This window comes from Brachyistius frenatus, unplaced genomic scaffold, assembly GCF_029030835.1.
Source record: "Brachyistius frenatus isolate BFR_SWC_R1_liver_20210118 unplaced genomic scaffold, ASM2903083v1 Contig_157, whole genome shotgun sequence".
NCBI classification, from domain to species: Eukaryota; Metazoa; Chordata; class Actinopteri; family Embiotocidae; genus Brachyistius; species Brachyistius frenatus.
Window position 1 is genome coordinate 431,828 of NW_027210756.1, and position 9,644 is coordinate 441,471.

Here is a 9,644-nt window from a genome sequence, read left to right on the forward strand (position 1 = left end):
TCTGTGGCCGCTTCATGCGCGCTCAGACAACAAATACCCGGGCAACTTTTCCAAATCGGCCTGATGCTGAAGGACGATCCAAAACTCGTGGGAGCAGATGGAGCTTTTTCGCCACACACGGCATCCGCCCAACTCAGGTCCTTTCCCTGCATTGAAGCATCTCAGTGCAGCTGCTAGCGCGGTCCTTGAAATTGAGCTTTTGTGATCTCGGTTCCCCGTCAACAGCTGCTCTCAGGCTAAACAAAGTATTGATCCAGTCTGTCGTTTTCACACTCGTGTATCTGGAGGCTGCTGATGATCTCTGACGTGTTCATGTCATGTTTGCGGTCTCAAAGTGTGGCTTGGTGATAAAGTGATTGGTTGTAACCGCTCGTGCACATTAGACATCATGAGCTCCAGTGCACATGCATGTGCTTTGTGTTATGGATAGGCCAAAGGTGCGATGAAGAACGGACTGATGCTCGGCCGTAAGCTTTGACCTCTTTTCAACTGAACAAAAAACCCCTGTGATAATAATGATATGACTACAGGTACATAGCATTTATTACCTACAATCAATTCTACAGAAATATGATATGTTGTCAAAATGATGCACTAGCGCATAAATAGGTGGTCGGTCAATTAGTCAACAACAAAGTTGTTTATCGATTTTATATGTTGAGTCTGGCTTCTTTACTATGAACATTCTCCTATTTTCCTCTTCAAATGCCATATTTTGATTCCATATTCTGAGAAATAAAAAAATCTGAATCTAAATATTTTCATATATTTTACAGTTTACGGAAATAAATGGAAAGTTGTTGCTGCCCTGACCAAATGTGCTGCAACTTAAAGCCCCTGAAAACGAAAAAAAATATATATATATTTTAGTCCTTTCCTTTTTTTATATCATTAAATGTTCATAACATAATTTTTTTTCAAAACCAATCACAGTTATATGACAATTATTTATTAAGAGTTTAAAATTCAAAACTCCACCTCTTCCTCCATCAGAGCTGTGCGGGTGTGGTTTGATCAGATTTGACTAAAACAAACGAATGAAAAAAAAATTAAAAGTACTTTGTCAACATATAGGAAGTATTGTAAAGAAATAAGCTTCATGGAAATCAAGAAACGGTTATCAAAAACATGAGCAGCGTGAAGAACTGTGCATATACAGAACTCAAGCTAATACAGAAATTTAACATGGGAATAAAACTGATAATTAATGAGCTTTTAGGAAAAGGCCGTAGTTATGTGTATTATAATAAGAAAGAGACACTAAGAGGTTGTCATGTAATTACATCATTGACAATACTAGTGGTTCATTTTCTCTCCTGTCACTCTGATGATTCTCCTTTCACATCTTGATGTTTAATGTCGATGAGGAAAAGATCTGTTATCGGTGGGCTGCATATCAGTTCTTCTTCAGTAGATTCTTTTCTTTATTTCTGCATATTAATCCCCCATCTTGTTTATTTTTTGGGAACCACCGGGTCAGATCAGCCACAGAAAGCCCCTCTACGCCCCCTGCCCTGCAGTCTTTATAATGGTAGTTTTAAAATTTGATGCGTGGCAAGCCCTTTTTCATTTTTGATTTTCATTTGACAGTTTGGTTGTTCGGTGGCAGTCTAATTATCCTTTAGGCTCTTGTATGAAATAATAACATTTTTTTATTCAGAAGCAAACAAAATAAGCAAAGTAACTTCTTCAACTACAGCAGCAAGGTGCTGAAAAGTGTTGTTGTCTCCCTGCAAGGTGAAATGTCACTCTTTAATTAGTTTCACTCAGTGAGTACCTGTCAGTTTCCTTGTAGGCCGCTGGTGTCCAGATGGTCAGACGAAGTATGTTTCTGACTTTGAACATTATACTTCCTGATAAATTCTAGGGGAATTTGCTGTGTTATGAAACACCTAAATAAAACCAAGACTTAAGTATGATCAAGTCCTGTGACTTTTAATTCCTCTCTTGTAAAAAATACATCATTTTTAACAATTGTAAAATCTAATATTTTGCTCAGATCTTTCAGCAAATTGTTTATCATTATTGTTTATCAACTTCTTAGGTAAATGTTCAGTCTGTGAGTGAGCTCTTTGGTGATAATTGACTAATATAATATTAGTAGCTTGGCCAGCTTTGCATATTGGCTAACTGGGTTTTAAACTGGAACAGCTTTAACAGATATATTCCTCTACTAAATCTCTATCTGAAAATATGCAAAGCCTCCCACTTACTGATTCAACATTTTGTTAAACTGTTCGGTAATTACTGAAAGCAGCAGAACGGAGGCAAACATGCAGGAAACAGTTGAAACCAACATTTTTGCAGCAAACTGTTTGCTTGATACCTACAAGTTTGCCACAGACAGTAAATGATTTGTGTCTGACTATATGTTTGCTTGTATACACCTCACCCCTACTCTACCCATGAAATTATTTTTATTATTTTATTATTTTAGTCTTACTGAGCAGAATGATGCAGCCTGATGTAATCATCCTATTCAGACTCAACCAAGGTTGAAATACGTGCCGGATAAAGAACATAGTACATCCTTTTGACGGTTTGGCACCTCTTTTTAAACTCTGCTTTTATTTACAGGCCATAGCAGATGGAAATTAGGGATTTTAGTTCAACGTTGCATGAAATTAAAATGAACTAATTTTCTTTCAGACAATATATTTATTTCCATTTGGGAGTTACTGTAGCAGAAGTGATGATGGCAGAAGAGAGAGAGAGAAGAGTACATTTTAACACAGCTGGTTGGGCTTTAGTGATCAAGTGGTCATTTTGTTGTACTTCCGTCCTAAGATTGTGTTTGTTATTAATACTGTCATTAAATCAGATCAGCATCGGCTTAGAAAAGTTTGTCATTATGTGTCTGTGTTGATAAGTACCTAAAGCTGCTTTGGTTTCAATGGGGCTTAAAGGATTAGATCACACCTCAGGTGTTCAGTGCATCTTTGTCTGATGGAAGTTCATTTTAAAAGCTGATGTCACATGCTGCATTTCTAGTTTTTGGTTGACTGAAAATCAGTCAAATTCACACCGATCTTGACTATCAGCAGTGTCTATAGATGTTTCTGCATCTTTTGGGACTTAACTTAAACTGTCCGCATGTCTGCAGCTCGCTGGCTAGCTAACATGAAGACGGCCACGCTGAGGAGTCTCCATCTTCCTGTCATGGACCTGTTTTTTCGCAGGTCTCTGTGGCCAATGCAATCAAAGGCTCTTTTGGCCAAAGTCCACGTGGCACAAAAAGGCCGCGGCATTCCTGATGTCTGTGGCTAATCTGTGGTGTCAGCTTGTGTTAACGCCGCACCGCCAAATTTGAGGGCACACTGGGCAGGGGAATATTAAAAACTCCCATCAGCAGCATTCCTCCAGAGGAGGGCGGGTCTGACGGGAGCAAGGGTCAGCTAAGGTTGAACAGTGGTGGTGTGTTTGCGCTGCTCCTACTGTAACGGTTTGATCCGTTGGACAGGAGGTGGGGCCGGAGCAGGACGAAGGGAACACACTTCAAAGAGAGAGCGCTTTCTCCTTGTCTGTCTTCATTCAAAGTGGGCTAAATGAGCTTTATGGGGGATGATGTTCCTGCTGTGAGACAATTCAGGGACTCGATGGAAGATGCCGAAAAGGACAGAGGTCATAATGGGTATTTAATTATCTGCGTCTCAACCTGCCAGACACTTTCTGCATCCCACCCCAAATGACCTATAATGACCACGAGACATTGTTCTGCTAAATTTGAGAGGTCTAGCAAGTGTAAAGTCGGGCCCTTCCTACAATTGCCACATGTCAAATTTCACACAGCCATGAGACAGAGACTTTGTATTTGAGTGCAGGCATTTCTCTTCAGATATCCAACCCTGCTGCTTCCGTGTCTAATTTGAATATCCAAAGAGTTGGACCAAGAGCGAGCTCTCCTTGCAGCTCACAAACACGTATATAAAAGAAATTACTTTCTGTTTTTCAGGCAAGCCCAGCAGACTGCGACAATCGCAACGAGCCACAAGATAGCTGAAAAATTCAACGTTTTTCTGGTTGTCTGAGGCAGCTCTGCAGACATGTAACATGTGCTCTGCTCTCCCCAACTCCCAGAGGGGCAAGGACAGGAATGCATTCAGGGTCAGGGGTCGGACAGCCATGTACACGTGCAGTGTTGTAGCCTGGCAACAGGTGCTGTGCTGGAGCCACAGTCGAGTCATTAAAGATCGCAGCAAGCCTTCAATCAAGTTGCAATTTTTCTCTGTTTCATCTAACAGGACATTACCTCAAAACTTGTCTTTTGTCTGTTTTTTTTGTTTTTTTGTTTTTTTACTTGAATTTCAGAAGAATACTCTATCTTAAAATGTTCAGCCGTCTTCTTTATCGTAGTTTTTTTTCTTTGCTGTTGAAACAGCGACTGGAACATCTGCACAGAGAGAGAAGCTCATAGCTGAGAGGTTGGTAGTGTCTCGGGGAAATGATAGCTCTGTGCCAAGGTATTCCTTCTCCCTCCTGAGAGAGGCCCCGCCATTCAGCGCTGTGAGGTCAACAAGTACAGACCATTACCCACAATGCCCCTGAACAGAGAGAGAGAGAAAAAAAAAAAACCTTAAATATGCAGGGCTGTTCCTTTAAGATGGTAAGACAGGAGCTGCCTGAATGCACTCGGAGACATAGCCACAGCCAAGATGGAGAAGAGGAGGGAGAGGGAGAAAAGCAAGCAGGACAGAAAACAAAGATGTTCCGGTGATGTGGGAAACGGATCAACTTGTGTTTCTCTGCTGCTGCCGCTGCTGCCGCTGCTGTGAAGTTGCAATTATTCATATTGTAAAATTATGGGTGTCAGTTTGCTGATTGCCCCGCTCGGAGAAAAGGAGTCTTGTTGCTAGGAGAGGAGAGATTCAGCCTTCTCTTATTGGCCACTAGGATGCGTAAGATGGCCCAATGAGAGCCCTTCCCGAACAGCAGTGCAATAGTAGAGCTACCCCCACATGCAGACCTGATTAATATGTCAGACATGTTTTATGGGTTAACAGGAATCAGGCTAGATGTATTGAAAAGACTGCAGCGGGGATTTAGTTTGGATATGTGTGTGTAAGTCCATACAACATGCGTGCCAGGGGAGCCATGCCACGCTGACACATCACACGCAGTACTCTGAGGTCAAAGGATGCTCTTGATTCTGAAAAACGTTCACACACACACACACACACACACACACACACACACACACACACACACACACACACACACACACACACACACACACACACACACACACACACACACACACACACACACACACACACACACACACACACACACACACACACACACGCACACACACGCACACATATGCACATGCACAGCGCACTCACTGTTGTAATGAACTAACTCAAAACAGACTGGCGTGGAAATAGGCAATCAGATTCCTCACATGTACGTGATTATGACGAGAATGCAGCTCACAAAAGAAAACCAGAAGTGAAAAATCTTAACTCTGTTTTTAATAGTTTGATGTTACTTGAAAGAGGGCATGTGCTGCAGTAGATTTACAACACACCCTACAGTTGTTAACATGCTGTGGATCTCAAAACAAATCTGTCAGGGAATTGTGGGTTTTTTTTTTTTTTTTTTTTTTTTTTTCCTTGTACCTGACAGGAAAAATACTGACATTTTTGGATTCTGTGACAGGGTCAGTAAGTCAAAATTGTCTGTATTTTTTTAGGATTTGTTGCTGTAATAGCCTGATTCTCTCTGTCATCTAAAAGCAGAGCTGGAGTTCAGAGGGAACATTTACAGAAATAAGCTTGTTTGCTGCAAAACCTACATTCAGACGAGACATTTTTTTGTCCACTGTGGAGATAATTAAGTTCAAGGCTTGCTTAATCTGGTTTAACACAAAGACTGGAGACATGGGGGGGGGCATGGTAGCTTGTTGAAAGTGAGATAAATACTCTAAAACTGTCCTTACTTACATGTTGCATTAACTTGAATATTATTTTCAATTTGTCTATACATAAGTATAAACATAATTATAAATCTGCATCCCTCATTGTATTGCATCTGTGCAGTAGTTCAACACAGGCTGTACGTGCAGCAATATACCTGGACCTTGACATTCACTGTACTATGCAGGATCAGATATAAATAAGAATTCATATTTACTGTGCCTGTGGGAAATTTCACTCGGTCAGTCTGACACCGGCATCCACCAAAAGTGGACGCACTGCTGGGCACACTATGAATTTATAATCCAATTTCAGCGTGTTTTATGTTGACATGCTTGCACGAGCACGTTTGCTGCATTTAAATATTTACCCCGTACACAAGAAGAGTCCATACGAGCAGCCCCCCTGGTGTGGTGTTTCACAAACTCGGAACTCTCCATTTTTTTTTTTTGGAAGCCTCGACTTCCCCAGTCGTGACGTGTTCGCTTACGTTTAGGGAAATGGCAAAGGCCACGGAAATTCTTTTTTCCCCCCCCCGTCGGATGTGAAGCTAATATGTTGTGTGTGTTTGCATTTTCTGCATTACGTTATCCCCCCCTCTCCCTGTCATCTGGCTAAATTGTTAACCTCTGTGGCCTCTAGGTGCCATCCATGTTGCTGTTGCCTAGCAACGGTGTTTTTTTTGTTGTTGTTGTTTTTTTACGACTTAACCACTTGAACAACGAGCGTACGGTGCAAGGGACCTCTCGTGTTGTAACCACGAGCTCACGAGTGGCATTTGAACGCAGCAATCGATGTTGAACACAGCCATTGTGCATCCACACAGATGTTTTCACTTTCACTGATGGCTCTCCTCAGGACTCTCGACGGCTCCGCTGACTGATGGCCCTCACTCGCCCCCTTTGTTTTCTTGCACCTTTAAGTTGTCGCTGCCGTCACTTAAAAACTTGAGGGACTTTTTGCGCTACATCTCCTGTCAGCTGTCGGGGTTATTTTTGTTGTTGTTGTTGTATTTTAGGCTTTTAATTTTTCTTGCATAATATCATTTATTTGGTGATTTGAAGAACTCGTCATCTCCGTCTGAACCTGCTCTCATCCTGAGCGGAGGTCTCACGAGAAGAAGTGAAAACAGTGTGTATTTTTGTGTGTCTGTGTGTAGCACATTAGGATTTTTTTTTTTTTTTGATGTCGTCAATAAGGAGATGTTCCCAGGTGAATTGGGAGAGTACATATTTGTGTATTCTGACTCTCGGCTTATTGTTATTGCGTATTGTTTAAATGTTGTGAAGAAAATACTTGGTGCATTTCATGTTAGTTTTATTTTGCAAATAAATTAGTACAAGCTAATCTGTCTGTGCGCTAATGCTGAAGATGTTGCATGGTGACCGCACAGGAAATACTGTCTATCACTATGAAATGTCCAGGAGTAAAACCTGCTCTTATCAATGGATGAACTGATCATGCAGCAGTCACTCCGACTTGTTACTCTACAGTTCCCCTCAACGCTGTGGTTTCAGCATCTTTCAGCTCATTGTTTTGGTTTTCCAGCCAGTAGGTTCACAGTTTCTGTTCACCCTCATCAGTGCTGTTTTCAGATGCAGCTGGTAGCAGTTTATGGAAACTCAGCTACTTACTCAACACTAAAACGGAAGAGAGACAAAGCTGTGGAGAAAAAAAACCAGAGCTGCAAAGAGAATACTGGACCCGCATTCATCAGGTGGACAAAAAGTCCAAATCAATGTGGATTAAGCTTCCTGTCTGCTCAACGTGTGAAAAAAATGAACTTTTTCCCAACTTATTATTCTCGATACATCAGTCAGTTCTTGCAGGTTACAGTAAATGGCTCTGCTGCTTGCTTAGCGAAGTGAGTAATGTATGTATGTTTTTACTGTATAGGACTTCACCAGTTATATTTGTAAAATGATTCTTTCCCTTTTTACTGGAGATGATCGAAAGAATGGAAGATATCTTTAGGGTTAAGGTCAGCTGTCTGATAAATAACTGTTAGCCTTCCTGCTACAACAACTCTAAATAGTATACAGATATATATATTCCAGAGGTTTCTGCGGCAGCACTGTTCCCAGGAGTGTCTGGCTTCAGGCGTCTCTTGAATTTACACAAAAGGCAGCAGCTTTTAGAGTTATTCATATCACCGAGAGGAAGAAACAAGCTAAAAATAAATGTGCTTCTTATGCCACAGCTGATCACAAACTACTATCACAATTCCTGACCTGAAACTCGACTGGCTGCCTCAAAAGAAATCATTCTGCTTCCTCAACGCCCCGTGCTTAAGTCTGAGCTGAAAAAGAAAATTAAACCAGCGTCGAGCAGTCAATGTGAAACTGCCTGGTAAGTGTTTATACTGCAGGTGGCCAGACCGTGTTCAGCAACAATGCAAACGTATACAGTTCCGGTCTACATTTTTGTCTAATGCGTGATGAGTAACTAACAGCCTGTTTTAGGTTGATAATAACTGGGATTTGTTTGCGTCCAGATTTGCTGCAGAGAAGATTTCTGTCAGCAATTCTCTTGGAACAAATCAAAACAAGCAGCCGCTGGATTCCTGTTCAAGGAGCTGTTCTAACTGAGGTGGATCAATTGATTCATCACTGTAATTATCTTGATAGGTATATTTTGTCTTGTCATGCCACATCCCTTCCCGTGGTGGTACACAGTGTATTCTAATGAATACAGCTTTTCTGTAGAGAGTAATCACACAGCAGCCGTGAGTGCTCGATTTTGGACTCTTTGAAAGTTTCAGACAGACAAAACAAGTTGCTGGCCAGGTATTGTTGTAGAAATTGTTTTTGATTTTTAAAATTCACTGTTGTTCTAACATGACGTACCATCTGCACTTCATCTATTCTGTCATGCATGTTTTGTACTCATCACAGAAACTTTAGAAACTGTCCAGAGAAAAAACAAAACTTTTAGATTTGAAGGGTTTCTTTTTAGGAGTTTGGTTCCTGTTGCTTTAACCGGCTGTCGGGAACACACAGAGAAACTTTTTTTTTTCCTTTTCCCTTTTGTTCACTCCTCTATGGAAATGCGCATCTGTTCTCCGGCCACACACGCAGCTTAAAAAGTGAAACAACGAGCTGCAGTTAGTCCTCTGCTTTAATCTATTGTTTAGATTTTAATCTGTTTCACGTCTTTTAAATTTATTTTTTGTAACTAAGGTGTACTTTCTCTCTTTTTTTTTTTTTCTTTTCTTTATCATCTTGTCCTTTTTCTGTTTTTTTTTTCCAGTGGAGGCCCTGTGTCTCAAACATCCTATAAATTCAGTTGTTAGGGTCACAGATTTGGAAATAACCCATCTGAGGTTCAATGCCAGGCTTCTCCAGTGTTTGCAGTGCGGTTTTGAAGTGGCAGGGTGGGCTGGCAGTTACAGATTGTCCCATTGTCGGAGGGTCACAGGTTTGATCCCTCTTATAGCCGGTGTGCCCGTGTTGAGCCCGCCTCCCTCAGAGACGTTGCCCCTGCTTCACCCCTTTGTCCAACAGTTGTATGAGCCAGAAAGTGGATCCGTTAAGATTCGCAATCACACACAGAGAGAGAGCTGCTGTTTACCAGTGTTACAATACAGAGTTTGCGACATGGTCACATTGTACTTGTGCTGCTCACAAACCTATACACAACACACACAAAGCAGCATTCAACAGTTTGTCTGTTGTATCTATTTTCCCCCTTTTTTTAAAAATTATTATTAACAAATCAAGGTCTGGTTGT